At 37.3% G+C, this 15,032-nt stretch overlaps 1 protein-coding gene and 1 long non-coding RNA gene across 4 annotated transcripts in view; one reads left to right on the plus strand and one right to left on the minus strand.

Annotated features, from left to right (window-relative positions):
- The window catches only part of CNOT2 (CCR4-NOT transcription complex subunit 2), a 108,601-nt gene extending 105,208 nt beyond the window's left edge, over positions 1–3,393 (minus strand). For both annotated transcript variants that reach the window (XM_063075080.1, XM_063075081.1), the window contains exon 1: positions 3,339–3,393. The gene's annotated coding sequence lies outside the window, so the exon portion shown is untranslated. The remainder of the gene's footprint in view (positions 1–3,338) is intronic.
- A 16-nt stretch (positions 3,394–3,409) lies between these two features.
- LOC134360547 (uncharacterized) lies at positions 3,410–13,998 on the plus strand. Of its 2 annotated transcripts, XR_010021336.1 has the most exons (4): positions 3,410–3,473; positions 3,902–3,972; positions 4,906–5,022; positions 13,269–13,998. It is a non-coding gene; the product is annotated as an uncharacterized LOC134360547 (long non-coding RNA). The 2 variants fall into 2 exon arrangements; XR_010021335.1 differs by lacking the exon at positions 3,410–3,473 and having other exon boundaries at positions 3,513–3,972; positions 13,269–13,997.
- Positions 13,999–15,032: the final 1,034 nt, after the last annotated feature.

Below are 15,032 nucleotides of genomic sequence, written 5' to 3' on the forward strand. Positions count from 1 at the left end.
CACAGGGTTGAATTTTAAAATAGAAATCAAAGGATGCCAAACAGAAAAACTAAAGAAACAAGAAGAAACATATATTTAAATTTAAGAAGAGTTCAATAAATAGAATCAAAGTAAAAACTATAAAATAATTTTAAAAACTTTAAAACCCCAATTTTCACTGTTTCTTTTCAAAGGCAAACTTTCTACATCAATTTTAGTACAGCTCTTTTCAAAGTATCGAGTATAATTCACAATGAAATTCAATTCCTTTAAGTATCACAGGTAGAAATTATCTTTAAGAAAAAACAGTCACACGTACCATCAACCAGAATGACTCCTAGCAAAGCACTAGATCTCTTGATCAATACTGTATGTAATTCTATTCAAACGTAACAGTACAACTCAGTTTTAACTCTAAAACTGCCCTACCTGGTTGGTACCTTGGTTTCTTTTGCTTCTTTTGTGTTACAAAATCTATCAGAGGTCCAGGTAACAAAGAAAATCATAAATATTTAGTAGCATCTTTTCCTAAGACTGTATCACTATTTGCATAAGTTATCCTCAAATGCCTATTCAAGCAAACACACACGACTGTTTGAGTTTCCTTTTAAATATGTGATAATGGAATGAACTTTCTAGAGTTAAAAATTTAAAGACAATTAAAAAATATTATCACTGAACATTGCTTTTAAAGAACAAAAAAAAAACTAAATTAAGTTCTTTTTACTAATCTACTTATGTCTACTCATCATTTCACATATACATGTGAAGCATATATTGTCTTCATCTTTCTGTATTATTAGAAAATCTTAGGAAGGAAATTTGTCACTAATAAAGGAAAAATATAACTTCCTAAGGGTTGTGAAAAATTCTGTTACAGTCTTTCAAAATCAAGTACTTTTTATAGCAAATATTAACTAAAGAGATAAAAACCAGAACTGGGTTAGAAGCACATCTAATCTACTCATAAATGTGAAGTATTTACTTTAGAAAAAAAGAGAATTTTCAGGTTATAAATAACTATACAGCATCTCGAAAAAGTCAAAAAATTAAACACCCAAACTTATAAAGTAAAAACAAAGGTAATTAGTTCTTTTACGCAGGTATATCATTCCAAGTTTTATTTTATCTTCGAGATCAGGTACCTCTCCAACGAAGGGGGAATAAATCACTCACACACACATACAGTTTGCCCTCACTTTCCCACCATATAAATTTACTTTGAACTAAAGTATTACAGAAACTGAAAATTTTTAAAGGCTGTATATGTTGTTTGTTTAAACAAACAGGCCATTCTCATTCCCCAAGATCAGATTAGGTTACAGATGTTTCTATACTGTATACTTAGAACAAAAGGACTATGCCAACAAATGCTGTTTACAGTAACATTTTTTGTATTGATGAGGCATTAATCAGGATGTGAAAAATGTGAAATACAGTTTCTCACTTCCTGTCTAACATACAAAGTATTCACAGAAATCACTACAATTCAAGCCTGCAGAAAAATGGGTGAAAGCACCTTTGAAAATTAATTGAGGATCTTACAAAGTCAAGAAAGAAGTGGATGGAGTGGAAGGAGTTTTGTCTTTTTAAAGTGTATTTTGTATTTCTTTTCCTTTAGATTTCATATTGCAAAAGAACTACAAACTAAAGAGGAGCTCAACATACAGAGCTTACCAATAATCTTGGTCCATTAAGAAACACTTCAATGAAACGAGATCTGAATGTGAACATTTAATCATATCAGTCCACTGTGATTCTTAATCAACCCTTTAAACCTGACATAGAGTTATCTTCCAAAATTAGAAGAGATGCATTCATTGATGCTTGGGAAAGAACTGTTGTCAAAAATACCAAGAGTTCCCAAACTCAACATAAACCTGGTACGTAAATAGATACTTTCAAATTTCTATCCAACGCCTCACCAAACATACTTTATCATCTCTACTTACGTTGTTTCAAAAGGCAAATCAAGAGTGGCACTTGTGATTCCTGAGCTCTAAAAATTCTTAATATCAAGAATGATAAGAAATATGTTCAATTTTGGACACTAAACTCAAGTAGGGCCTCTCTTGTGATAAGATTTTAACTCTGTTCTAACATTTCGCCAAGAACCTAAGAGTTCACATTAGTGTACTTAATTACGAACTGTTCAGATGATCAAGAAAGGAGTAAGATTCTTTGACCAAGAGTTTTATGAAAATGAAACAAAATATGTTGCGATGGTCTTCCGGATGTTGAAAAGTGAAGATGTCTCATAGATTCAAAGGAAGTTGATGTTTAGGTTCCTTCCGAGACGCTGGTAGAGGTATGTAAGACTTTTGTGGTGGTAATACCGTACCCACCTGAAATAAATGCAAATTCTGAAACCCTGGAAATGCTTTCATAAAGGAAAACTACCATATGCTTTCGCTGAGGGCCAGTTACCAAGAGTTAGATGCCTTCTCCTGGACGGACAGTGTCAATTAAGAACTACAAGAGCCTCTTTTAATCCTATTCATTTCTTCCATTAAACTTCTAAGTTAGACCTAAGACAGCAAAGGTGAAGAGGCTCCGGCGGAAACAGAAACCTACGACTTACAACTTCAGACAGAAGTGTCTGTTCCTCCGCCGCCCCAGGACCATCCGGACTCAGTCTGTATGACACCACGGAAGCTTTACCCTCCGGGTGCGGTGGCAAAAGCTGCATCACAGTTGCACTCCTTCTCCCTCAACCATGCATAGCCTTCGGTATCCCAGGGCCTGGAGGCTCCTGAGGCCCGTTAGCCAGTCCAGTGTCCCCCATTTTACAATTACACACATACACACACACACACACACAGAGAAAACACAAACAAGTGGCGAGTGATGTGCGTGTACTGAGAGACTGTGAGGAGCTAGAGAACGCGGCAGCTGCTAGGAAGGCGGCAGCGGTGTGTAAAGCAGCCTCGGACTCATCGGACACCGCGGCTGCCGCCTTCTCTTCTTCCCCAGGAAGCAGCGCGGCGGCAGCGGCTCCTCCGCGCTGGCGGGAGCCTGGGGAACCGGAGTCTGGGAACCGGGCCGGGCCTAGGATCTGGAGCTGCCGCTACAGCGGCCCGAGTACAGCGACGCTTTACGTCCCGTCCACCACCACCCCCATACACACCCCCTCCCTCCCTCCACCGCCGCCACCCCCCCTCCCCTCCCGCTCCGCTCTCCCTCTCTCGATTGGAGCCGAGACAAAAGCAACGGGAAGCGGCGGGCTGGGACGCTACCCGCGGACCCCGGGAGCGACCGGGCCAGCCCCGAGGCATTACCCCGCCTCCTGGGGGCCCCGAATCCGCCGCCCCCGCCGAGCGCCCCGCTGCCAGACTTCCGAAAATTTGCCAAAAACTCACCGCATGAATTTTCTTGTCCCGCGGATCCAAGATGGCGACGTATCCACCGCGGAGGCTGCTGGGAGCAAGACCTTTACCCTCTGACCCCCGCCGTGACCCCCGTCGCTCCGGCTTCTCTCAAGGAGGCGGCGGAAGGTGGGAGCGGCGAATGCTGGGTGGGCAGGGATGGGGGTGGGTAGGTTGCTTCCCGCGCGCTTGTGAGAGGGGAAGAGGATTCGCTTCACTTCCCCACCGCCCTCTCCGCGACTCCACGGCGTCTCATACCGATTCACAAGGAGTCTCGTTGCTCTTCCGCGCCGTTACAGTGAGCGGGGCCTCTGCGGCTGCTACCGTTTCACTGAAGCCAGGATGCCTTGCACAGGGCTTGGGCCCTGGGTCTGAGGGGAGCCGCAGGGTCCAGGGGCGGGGAATGGTGAGGTGGCGTGGGTCCGCCCTCCCCCCGACGCGGAGCGTGTTTGTGTTTGTGTCGGACACTCCGCCCCCGCTAGTGCGCCTCCTCACTTCTTCCTTACTCAGCCCTGCACCTGGAGACATCTGACCGCTGCCGCGTTTTCTTCCCTCAGTCCCCGCAACCTCCGGTGCTTGTGCACGGACTTCCAGGGACCGGCCTCAGGTCACCGTCACCTCCTGAGAAGTGAGTTCCCCTCTGCTGAAACTACTGGTGTTTTCTGCTTACCCTCCCCATTCCTTTTTTTTTTTTTTTCCTTCTTTACCTGAGGGATGGAAGTAATAATGAGCAGGTTTTTAAAGCAGTGTTGTGTGAACTTGATCTAGCCGAATTAGGTTTATAGCACTTTAGCTAGCTAGCTCCCTCTCCCCGGTCCTCACGTAAGCCTGAGTGATCGGATAGGCCATCAGCAAGACCGTTTGAAATTATGGTGGCTTTGATGGAAACTTAAAGGAGTGAAGTCGCTGCTTGCCAGAAAAATAGTTGCCATCCAAAATGAAATTAACTTGTTTTCATTGCAGTAATCTCTCTTTATTCCCTTGTATATCCATAAACGCTTCACTTTTTGTAAATACTCAACATTTTGAACTTAAAATGTTGTCTTAAACATTTTAAACTTTAAAGTGTTGTTCACACTTCTGCATGTGTGTTTTGGAATAGTGTAGTTTCATAAGAAAAATTGTTATTCTTTTTGAGTGATAGAATTTGTTAAAGTACAATTAATTTGAAGTAAATAAAATTCCTACTTCCCTTGGTTCTTTTATAAAATAACCTTTTCCTTTCAAAAAAATTCACCGTAGTTCAATTTAAAATTATCATTGAAGGCCAGAGGCAAGAAATAGCCAGAAAAATAAGCATACCGTAAAATAAAAGGTAACTTTGCCACAGAGGTAACTTTGTTTTGAATATATGATACTTTGACAGATCAGGAGATACTGTGTGAATCTATTTAAACGCCGAATGCTGCTGGTGTAGGCAGTAGAAAATGTTTTGCCTGATTATTCATTTCATTAAACATTGTGCTTCGTTGTGTTTTTTACTTAAGGAAAAATCGAAGAGGAGCAACACATTTTTTTTTTATGTCTTTTTCTCCCTCTCTCCCCCCGCTTCCACCAACAGTTCCTTCCTGCCTCTTCTGTGTTCTCTTCCTCACGTTAACATCCTACTGCCATAAGATGGTGTGTTAAAGGACGGGACATAAGATGGTGTGTTAAAGGACGGGATATGCCTTAACGTGTATGTAATACATGTATATGAATACATGTACATATGAATATGTATTGCTGAGAATCTTAAGCTAGCTATTAATAATTTGAAAGTATGACTATTGGTAATTTGGAGCCATAAGATGGAATGATAGAAATAGGATACACTTATGTGTATGTGTTAACATCAAGTATTACTTACCATTCTAATCTGTTAGTTTGACTTATATGAAGGACTTTGTTAAGGCCAAAAAATAGACCTTATTCTTACCATCCTTATGTTTACTCAAAGAAGCACAGGTTTTAAATAGCATAAACATTGGTCAAATTGGAAAAATCATTTCCAAAAGGGACAGATCTGATTCGAGAGTTTTATTACTGTGGGTATTTTACTGGAAGAGATAGAACGAAAAACATTTTCATAATAAATGTGTGGGGAAGGAGTGTTAGGGAAAAATAAATAATATTGCTTTCTTGAGAGCTCTGTTTGTTTTCACTTTAAGCCTTGTTGAAGAACAAGTTTTTAATTGTCCTATTAGTTGTGCCAAATGTGTTATAAATTTGTAAAATTTGTTTAATACCTACTTTAGAGGTTCTTTGAACTAGCATTTATTAAGCACTTATTTATGGCTTTCTAGTAAGCACTCAATAAATGGTACATTTTTAATAAATGCTATATTTGAATTGCCCTATTGCATCAAAAAGTTCATCTTCATTGCTAATATTGATGAAATTTGCCCATTTGGTAGTTTTTTTCTTTGTTGTGTTTACTATCCACTTTGATAGATTTTCTTATTTTAGCTGGAAAAACAGACCATATTAATGGACATGTGTTTTGTGTGTTTTTGACATGTTCTAAGGTTAAATCCTTGTACATATTATAGAAAAATTACTTAGGTTGAGAAAAAATACCTTATTAAGGGAAAAATGAGTTTGTATATAACCTATAGAAGAGGGAGGCCTCCAGTTTTTAAAAAGGTGTGAACAAGGCTGAAAATTTTGCCTTGGCAAGAGAGTCATCTCAAATTTAACATGTCTAAAACAAAACATTTGAATCATCTTTGTGCCTTCTCTAAACCTGCTCCTCTCCAGCTCTTCCTGATTTCCATAAATAGCACCACCATTCCCCTACTTGCTTGGGCATTAAACTAGGAGTCTCCTGTGATTCCTAACATTCTACATCCAACTATCAGCCGGTACCATCAACTCTTTCTTACAAATATTCTGAATTCAATCACTTTTCATAACCTCCAATGCTGCCACTCTGTATGAGCCACTGTCATCTTTTGCTGGACCACAGCAATATCCATGTTATCTGCATCCACTTTTCCCTGCACTGTCATGAAAATTTCCCTCTTCAAACCATTCTGTATATAACAGCCATAACAGTCATTTTTAAAACTTCATTAGGTTTTGTCACTCCCTTGTTTAAAACTCTCTAATAGTTTCTCTATGCACACAGAATCAAATTTAAATTCTTTTCCATGGCTTTCAAGACTGCATTATCCAGCTTTGTCTACCCCTTGAACTTCATCTTGTTCTCTCCCTTCTCATTGCCTCCTGTTTCTGTTACGTACCAAGCTCTTTCCAGTCTGTAGCAGAGAATATTAGTTGTCCCTAAAAATTCCTCCCATTTTTTCATAGGAATAGACATAAACACCTGGCTGTCCAGAATAAAGACTGTATTTTCCAGCCTTCATTGTAGCCATGTGATAGTGCTGGCTGGTGGGATGTAAGCAGATATATCATGTGGCACCCTTCCAGAACCATCTTTAAAAGACAGCTGGTGCACACCTTCAGTCCTTTGCTTCATTTACACTTCTATTCTGTACCCTGGAATGCACGTGTGATGGCCTAGAACTCTAGCTGCCAATTTGGGCCATATGCAAGTTCCCTCATCCTAAGGAAAGCGAAACATTAAGCTGGTGGAAACCTGGGTTCTTGATGACTTTGTGGATCAGAGTACCATACCAGCCTCTACTCCTTACCTTCAGATTTTGATGTGAAAAAAAAAGTGAAATGCTGTCTTATCAAAGCCACTGTTTTAGGTCTCTTGTTCACAACTAAACTTAACCTTAACCAATATTCCATCTCAGAGCCCTTGCATTTGCTACTTTTTTTTTTTTTTTTCCTGCCTTGGATGTAATTTATCTTTGTCTTTAATATGGCTGACTCATTCTCATCCTATAGGATGAGGAATCAAATATCATCTTTGACAAGCTTTACCTGGCCACCCTATCTAAAGTAGCTTTCCTTCCCATTTATTCTCTAAAAAAAAGTGGGAGGAATTTTTAGGGACAACATGACCCTCTGTTTTTTAATAGCATTCATAATTTATCATTATTTTTGTTTATTGTTTGTATGTCTCCCTTCACCCAACTAAAAATATAAGCTTCATGAGAGCAGGGACTACATCTGTTTTGTTAACTGCTTTATCCTCCACACATAGTAGGCATTAGATAAGTGCTGTTGAATGAATGAGGTGGTGAATTGAATGAATGAAATCCTTATCCAAGATTAGATAGACTTTTTTCTTAAATGAATAAATGTCTTGAAACGTTTTCTTCAACACATAATTTGTAAAATCCAAGCTAGGAAGCAGCTAGGAAAAACAGTGCTAAACTAATGGGGTTATCCCTAGCTTTGAGTCCTTGATAATGAAGATACATACTTTTTTCTGAGAAACCTGTAAAGTTATTACAGAAAAGATGAAAATAAAAGAAAAACTTCTTTGGTAAAGCAGACTGGCAAATTAAAAAGAGCACTGAAATATCTAGGGCAGAGACACTCCCACTAAATAGAGGTCTGATTTATTTTGTAACTTTGAATCTCAGTTTCTTCATCTAAAATATGTGTAAGAATTTTAAGCTTTGAATGGTAATATAAAAGTTTAATAGTAAGCCCAACTTACAAGTGACATAGGTTGTTACACATTAATTTTGTCTTCAGGTGTTTTGTTGTTTTTTGTTGTTGTTGTTGTTTTTGGCGGCTGGCCAGTTCAGTTCAGGTGTTATTTTAACAAGTGTTTATTTCTTGATAATACTGGCAAAGGTTCTGAGAAACAGGATTCTTACATTGCTGAGAGTATAAATTGGCAGCACATTTCAAAAGTGCCGTTTGACAATATGTATCAAAAGCCTTGAGCATGTGCATTTGACCCAGCAATTCCTCTTAGAAATGTATCATAAGGAAATGAGGATGTGTGTAACAATTTGATTGAAAGAGTGTTCTTTGCTGCATTGTTTACTAGGAGATTGGTTAACTAGATTAAGCAACATCCATACAATGAACTGTACTCTGTCCGCCATTAAAAATGGCATGGAGGAAATTTTATTGACATGATATGTTGTTAAGTGCAAAGAAAAAGTTTTAAAATATAATTCCAATTTCATAAAAATTTGTAAATCTTTCAAAGAAGGTCTAACAGGACGTGCGCAAGGTATTGAGGCAACTGCAGAAGTAACTATTACAGAGTTTTTTTAAAAATTTTTATTTTGTAGTTTTTTAATTTCCACAGAATAAAATTTTTATGATACTAATTAAAAGGCTACTTTTATGTTTAAAGAGACAAGTGGACAATTCTGAGAAATAACATCACATACCCAATTGCCAAACCTGAAACCACTTATCCTTTTGTCTTCCCTATACACACAACTAATCACCAATTTCTGTGTATTTTACTTTTTAAATATGTCTAAGATCCATCCTTGCCTTTCCATTTCTGCAGCCATTTAAAACTCACATATAATCAGCTGATACATTTTTTCTAGCAATGAAAAATTAACTGAAATCTGTTCAAAAGGGAAACGTGGATTAAATACTAAATAGCAGGAATGAAAATAACATATACACATCAGGTCAATGAAAATTATTTGTGCCTTTTAAATAATAATTACTTTAACGGTGGTCATTCAAATGCTGAATATTAACCTGTTTCTTGAATAAGGAACTTAAAGTGAAAATGCATTCAGTAGAAATGAAAATGAGATTGGACAATGATGATTATGAAGTGTATGGATCCCAAGGAACTCTTGGGCCTAGAAGGAACAATCTAAAAACTCCCTACGTCAGGCTGATTCCATTCTCTAGTTCTTGCTCTCAGGAATTGGTTTGGGTTTTTTTTGTTTGTTTAACCTAAAATTTTCACATTGCTTTTTTGGCTTTACGTTTTCTTTTTTTTTTTTTTTTATTCCTTGAAACTGTTCATTCTGCAGATCTTTCATGGATGAACTGTTGAGCTAAGCAAGTTTTTTCCTACAAGATTATGATATAAGCTTACTCAATTTTCTATTGTAATAAACCTTAGAGCACACAGTTTGTAAAATAAACCCCATAAGGACTGAGTGTGTAGAACATGGTGCAAGGTACAAGAAATAAGCTAAAAATGACCATTTAAACTTAACATCTAGACCAACACAATTCTGAATGCTTACAAACATTTATGATGGCATGGAAAAAATTAATAAAAGGTGATACAGTTTAGTCCTGAAAGGGTTAAATAGAAATCCTAATATAGTATTGTTTCTAACCATCCATTGAACATTACAGTGCTTGAAAACAAAGTCAAAAGTCTGGCACAGAAAATTACACCTTTGTTCAATGCATATTAGAAACATAGCAGCTTTTGAAATCAAAAGTAGGTAACTTGATTAATAATTGAACATTTTGTTTCAAAAAGGAACCCTCTGGGGATTATCTGGTTAAACATCATTAGTTAGATTAGTTTTCAAAAACTGCATTGAAAAGTTTTTGTGAGGACACAAGTGATACCAGTTACTTTTAAACAAACAAAACAGTTATGATCACAAGTCTGTGCAGTAAGAGTGACAAATATTTTACTAATCTCCAGGATGCCTTAAATTGTCAAGGTTTAAGACAAGTCAGCAACAAGTTAAATATACTAGTGTTCAATTCCAAAATCATTCAAAATATAAAGAACATGAAGCCTTTAACTTGCCATCCCAATCAATGTGATAGATTCAATGAAATTAATAAAAACAATTGTTGGATCACAGGTTCAGCTTTGCATATTTTTAGAAATTGCATAGAATCATGAAAGCATAATATCTAAAACAATTTTTTTTAAAAAGCTAGAACATACTGTACTTTAACTGACAGATTCACCATATTAAAATTAGAATCCTTATAATAGTAAATGACCTGCATCTCTAATAATGCCTTTTATTTCCAGGAGGGGGACATGTTCCTTTGTACACATTCTTTTTAAGATCACCTTGTGTACCTAAATCTTCATACAGATTGAGTTTACTGTTTACTTATTAAAGCATTTTATATTGCTTGAAGATCTTTATTAAAACTTTTTAGCCTTTCGTAAAATGTTATGATGACTACAGTGATAATATATTAAACACATAATCAGAATGTTTATGCTCAACCTTTCATCTATGCACTTCAAGTAATATTTGATGTTTAATATCAAAATGACAATGAAAACAAAGTAAAAGAATGTGGACAGTTTCTTAGAGTTTGTTGTATAAAGATTTCTCCTACAATTGGAAGTTTCCAAAGTTTTGCATTATTTTTATGGACTCCTCCTGAACTGTTTGTAAATTTTCTATGTCCTTTCTGAATTGTATTCCAGATATGAACATAAAAGTATGTTTTAAATATAATCAGTTTTGAGAATAATAGAATTAATGCTTTCTCACCTTAATAGGATGTTCTATTCCGCCTCAGTATTCATTTGTCATTCATTATTCAAGCATGACTAAATCTCAGTTGTGTCAGGCATTGTATTTGTCTCTGAGAGGAAAAACCAAACTGTTTTTCTGTACTCTCACACACCACTCAGCATAACAATTCTGACACCAGATGTAGGGACTGGAGGTTCCTCATACACCAAGCAGTCAGTTCTCCAGTGGGCACCAGCTGGGTCTCTGTAATTCAATTCAGTTCTGACACTATTTACCTGGAGATAGTGTCAGATCCCATAGGTTGAGGGCTCAGTCTCACCAGACTGCTCCCCACTTCAGATTCCAGTCACCAATAGTAGGTTATCACCTATGCTTCTGACCAATGAGCTTTTAAGTCAGGATTTCCATGACCCTTTCCCTGTGTTTGATTAATTTGGTTCACAGGACTCAGGGAAACCCTTTACTTATGTTTATGCATTTATTATAAAGAATATTACTAAAGGATGCAAGTGAATAGTCTGATGAAAGATGCTTTGGGCAAGTATAGAAGGGGTGAGGAGATTCCATGCCCTCTCTAGTCGAGCCACCCTCCAGAAACCCACATGTTTAGCTCTCTGAAAGCTCTCAGAACCCTCTCCCTTTGGGTTTTATGGAGGCTTCATTATGTAGGCATAATTGGTTACAGCATTGGCTTTTGTTAATCAACTCAATCTTTTGCTCCTCTCTACCCTCCTCACCCCCTCAACCCACTGCTGGGGGGAGTGTAAAAGTTCTAATGCTCTAATCATATGGTTGCTTCCCCTGGCAACCAGCCCCCAACCTGAGGCTATCCAGGAGCCTACCAAGAGTCATTTCATTAGAACAAAAGATTGTCCTATCACCCAGGAAATTCCAAGGGATTTAGGAGCTCTGTGTCAGGAATATAGGTCAAAGACCAAATAGAACAAAAGATTCTCCTAGCACCCTGTCTACAAAGGTTTTAGGAGCTCTGTGTCAGGAACCAGAGACAAAGACCATATATATACATACAGACATTGTCATTTACTTGTCAAGAAAGCTGTATGATGTAGGTATAATAATATAATTTCTCCCATTTCTTTGTATGTCACATGTATATATAGCAGATCTCCAGTTTAAACTTGTGAGCCATATTTTGCCCTTCAAGTATCCTTGTTCATGTATTGCATTTCTCTATTACTTACCACCTTTGGAATTTATCACAGGAATATTAAAGTCACTTAGTATTCTGAACTGCACTTTAACATGTTATTACTCTCCAATGGTTTCATGGATCGGTATCTGTAAAAACAGGTAGCCTAAAAGGGGAAGCCAACATAGGGTAACCAGCGGGAAGAATATGAGATCCTTGGGAACTAGAAAGTGCAACAAACCAATCACCACAAGAAGACCTCCGACAACAGTAATTAGAGATAAGTGGTCAACATTAGCCTGAAAATAATTATAGTTACCATTTAATTTGGCATCTACTAAATTACAAGCACCATAATTACATGATTTCACTCAGTCTGTATAACATTTCTGTGAGACGGGTGGTATTTGCATTTTACAGATGAGGAAATGGAGGCTTTAGAGAGGTTGCCTTAGATTACGTAGATTATAAAGAGATAGGATTAGAATCCAGATCTTTTAATTCCATCGCCTGTTCTCTTCTTTTTTTAATGTATATAATTTCTAAAGTTTGTGATATTTTTGTATACCCATTCTTCTGAGGAAAGGGTCCATAGATTTCAAAAGGTTCTCAAAGAGATTCTTAGTGGGGGAGAAAAGGTATAAGAACCACTAAAACTCCTCCCCACTGTTAGTTCAGTGCACTTATAATGGGGAAGAATGTAACTCTGAGATAGTTTGGCCACAGAATATGTCCAGCAGACTTTAAAGTATGTTTAAAAAATGTTGAGTCAATTGAATAAATAAATATGAAGAACCTTGGTAGGTGATTAAAATTCTGATTCAACTAACTATCGAGTTCTTATAAACCAGACTTACAGATTATACACTACTGTTTCTCAAAATGAACAATATAGGAACATCTCTTAAGAATTACAGATACTCAATGTGATTATTTTTATTGTAAAGTTACTTTAATGTGTGCCAATAGAAAACTGGGTGTAAACTTATGCTTTTAGCTCTTTTTAATCTATTAAACTAGAAAAAGTTAGGAATAAAATATTTTAAATTAATAGCATTAATTGTACTGTAACAAAGAATATTGTTTTGCTGAGCCTACATTACCATAGGAAGTTAATACAGTACAGGTTTATTTTAATTTTGTATACCTGTATTGCTATGATAACTCAATATTCCCACCAGTTTATTGTGCTTTTTTAAAACCTTTCTCCCAGACGTAAGCAATCACAATATTTGGCCCTTTTCCAGCTTATATGTATCATTCGTTTATTCTTTAACTGTAGCCCAGGGCAAGGGCAATTTAAGTTGTATAGCTTTGCTGCAACTCCTTCACAAACGCACAAAAACATGACATGGGCAGTCAGGCGAAAGTATTTAGAATTGATCTCCCTTGTCATCCAAAATACAGTATATTACTTTTTAGATTATTTTTGAAATGAAAGTAAAAAACTAAAGATTTCTTCTGACACCCCAGGCTCCTGTGGGCACAGTGGGGCCGAGGGCATCGGACATGCCCCTTGACACCGCGACCAGCCAAGCAACGAATGCCAAGCTGCTACAGAAAGTGCCCCGGGCTCCCCAGCTGGGGCAGTGGGGACCTGGGGCCTCAGCCATGACCCCACCCCAATACCTGCAACCGTCCCAGCGGTGACCACTGAGCCACCACAGGAAGCGCCCTGGGCTCCTGAGCTGGGTTGGTGGGGGGCCAAGGGCTTCAGCTGCACCCTCTGTCATCTGTATCCAGCCCAGCAATGACCAAGCCACCACTGGAAGCCCCCTTGTCTCCCCTGCAGGAATGAGGGTGGTGCCACGGACCTCAACCATGCTCTCCTCCCTCCTCCTCCCAACCTATTTCCTTTCCCCTTCTCCTCTCCCCTCCTCCCAACTGCTCTGTAACAACATCTTAGAATGTAAAAAAATAATATTAATAAATAACCTTAAATGAAAAAAAGAATTCTTCTGAGAAATCACAAATATTAAAGAATGTGTTAGTGGATCACCAGGCATTTGAGAAGCAAAGGTTTAAGAGTTTGAGGTTTTGAATAGCTAAGACCTAGAATTTTATCCAACTAAAATACATGCAAGCTGAGTGCCCTAGGGAAAGATGTTTACCTCTCTCAGCCTTGCTTTTGCTTCCTGAACATTGTGTATAGAAATATTTTTATGCCTTCTAGGGTTGTAAAAATCTGTAAAGATGACTTATGCAAATGCTTAGCATAATGTTAGAATGAACTAAACAATAAGTAGTTGCTATGAATGTAATTAATTCCACTGAATTGTATGTTCAAAACTGGTCAAAAAGTCAAATCTTATATATGTTAAACCACAATTTTAAAAAAAACTTCTAAATAAATATGATGATGATTTTTTATGTAGTCAGAATTTTAAGTTGAGATGCATACTAATAACTAATTAGGCATATGAAAGAGAAAATGCAAGAAAATTAAAATAGATTACATAAATAAACAGACATTTTAAAAAACAAAACAGTTGGCTGAATTAGATATATTCCATTGCAAAATAAATCAGATAAGGTAGGAAAGTGAAACATATTCTTAAATGATTACATTTCATAACATCTACTAGTGGTTATGTTTTATTTTGTTTAAATACAGTCATTTTGGTCAATGGATCACATATAAAATGCTGGTCCCATAAGATTATAGTGGCTATACCATGTGGCCTAAGTGTTTAATAGGTTATACCATCTAGGTTTGCGTAAGTACACTCCATGATATTTGCACAAGTAAGAAATTGCCTTCTGAAACATTTCTCAGAACATATCCCTGTTACTAAGCAATGCATGACTATAGTTTTTTTTAGTGAAATAAACATATTAACTAATGTTTTTCAGCTTATGTGATGGCATCCTTCCACAATTACTAACAAGGTTTTAAAAGACCCATCACTTTTAAAGATATTGTTTTCAAGAAGATACCAGTATACTTCAAAAAGTTCTTGGAAAGATTAACATTATCTTTTAATTCTACTTTTCCAGAAACTTTTTGAAGTACCCTCATATTTACAATAATTCTCAACAGTTTAATATTTTTAATATGATGTCTAACTCTGTATGAAGTAGTTAGAGTTTATAGGTTAGTTTCTATTAGCTTCTGGATTATAAAAGTTGCTACAGCTGGGTTCCTCATACCTTTGGTAAATGTGGGCCTGCAGGAATATTATTTCAAAACTTTCTTTTAATGAAGCAGCCTACAATTAGGAAACAACTCTTCATAGG

The sequence above is a fragment of the Cynocephalus volans genome, chromosome 12 (assembly GCF_027409185.1).
Source record: "Cynocephalus volans isolate mCynVol1 chromosome 12, mCynVol1.pri, whole genome shotgun sequence".
In the NCBI taxonomy this organism is placed as follows: domain Eukaryota; kingdom Metazoa; phylum Chordata; class Mammalia; order Dermoptera; family Cynocephalidae; genus Cynocephalus; species Cynocephalus volans.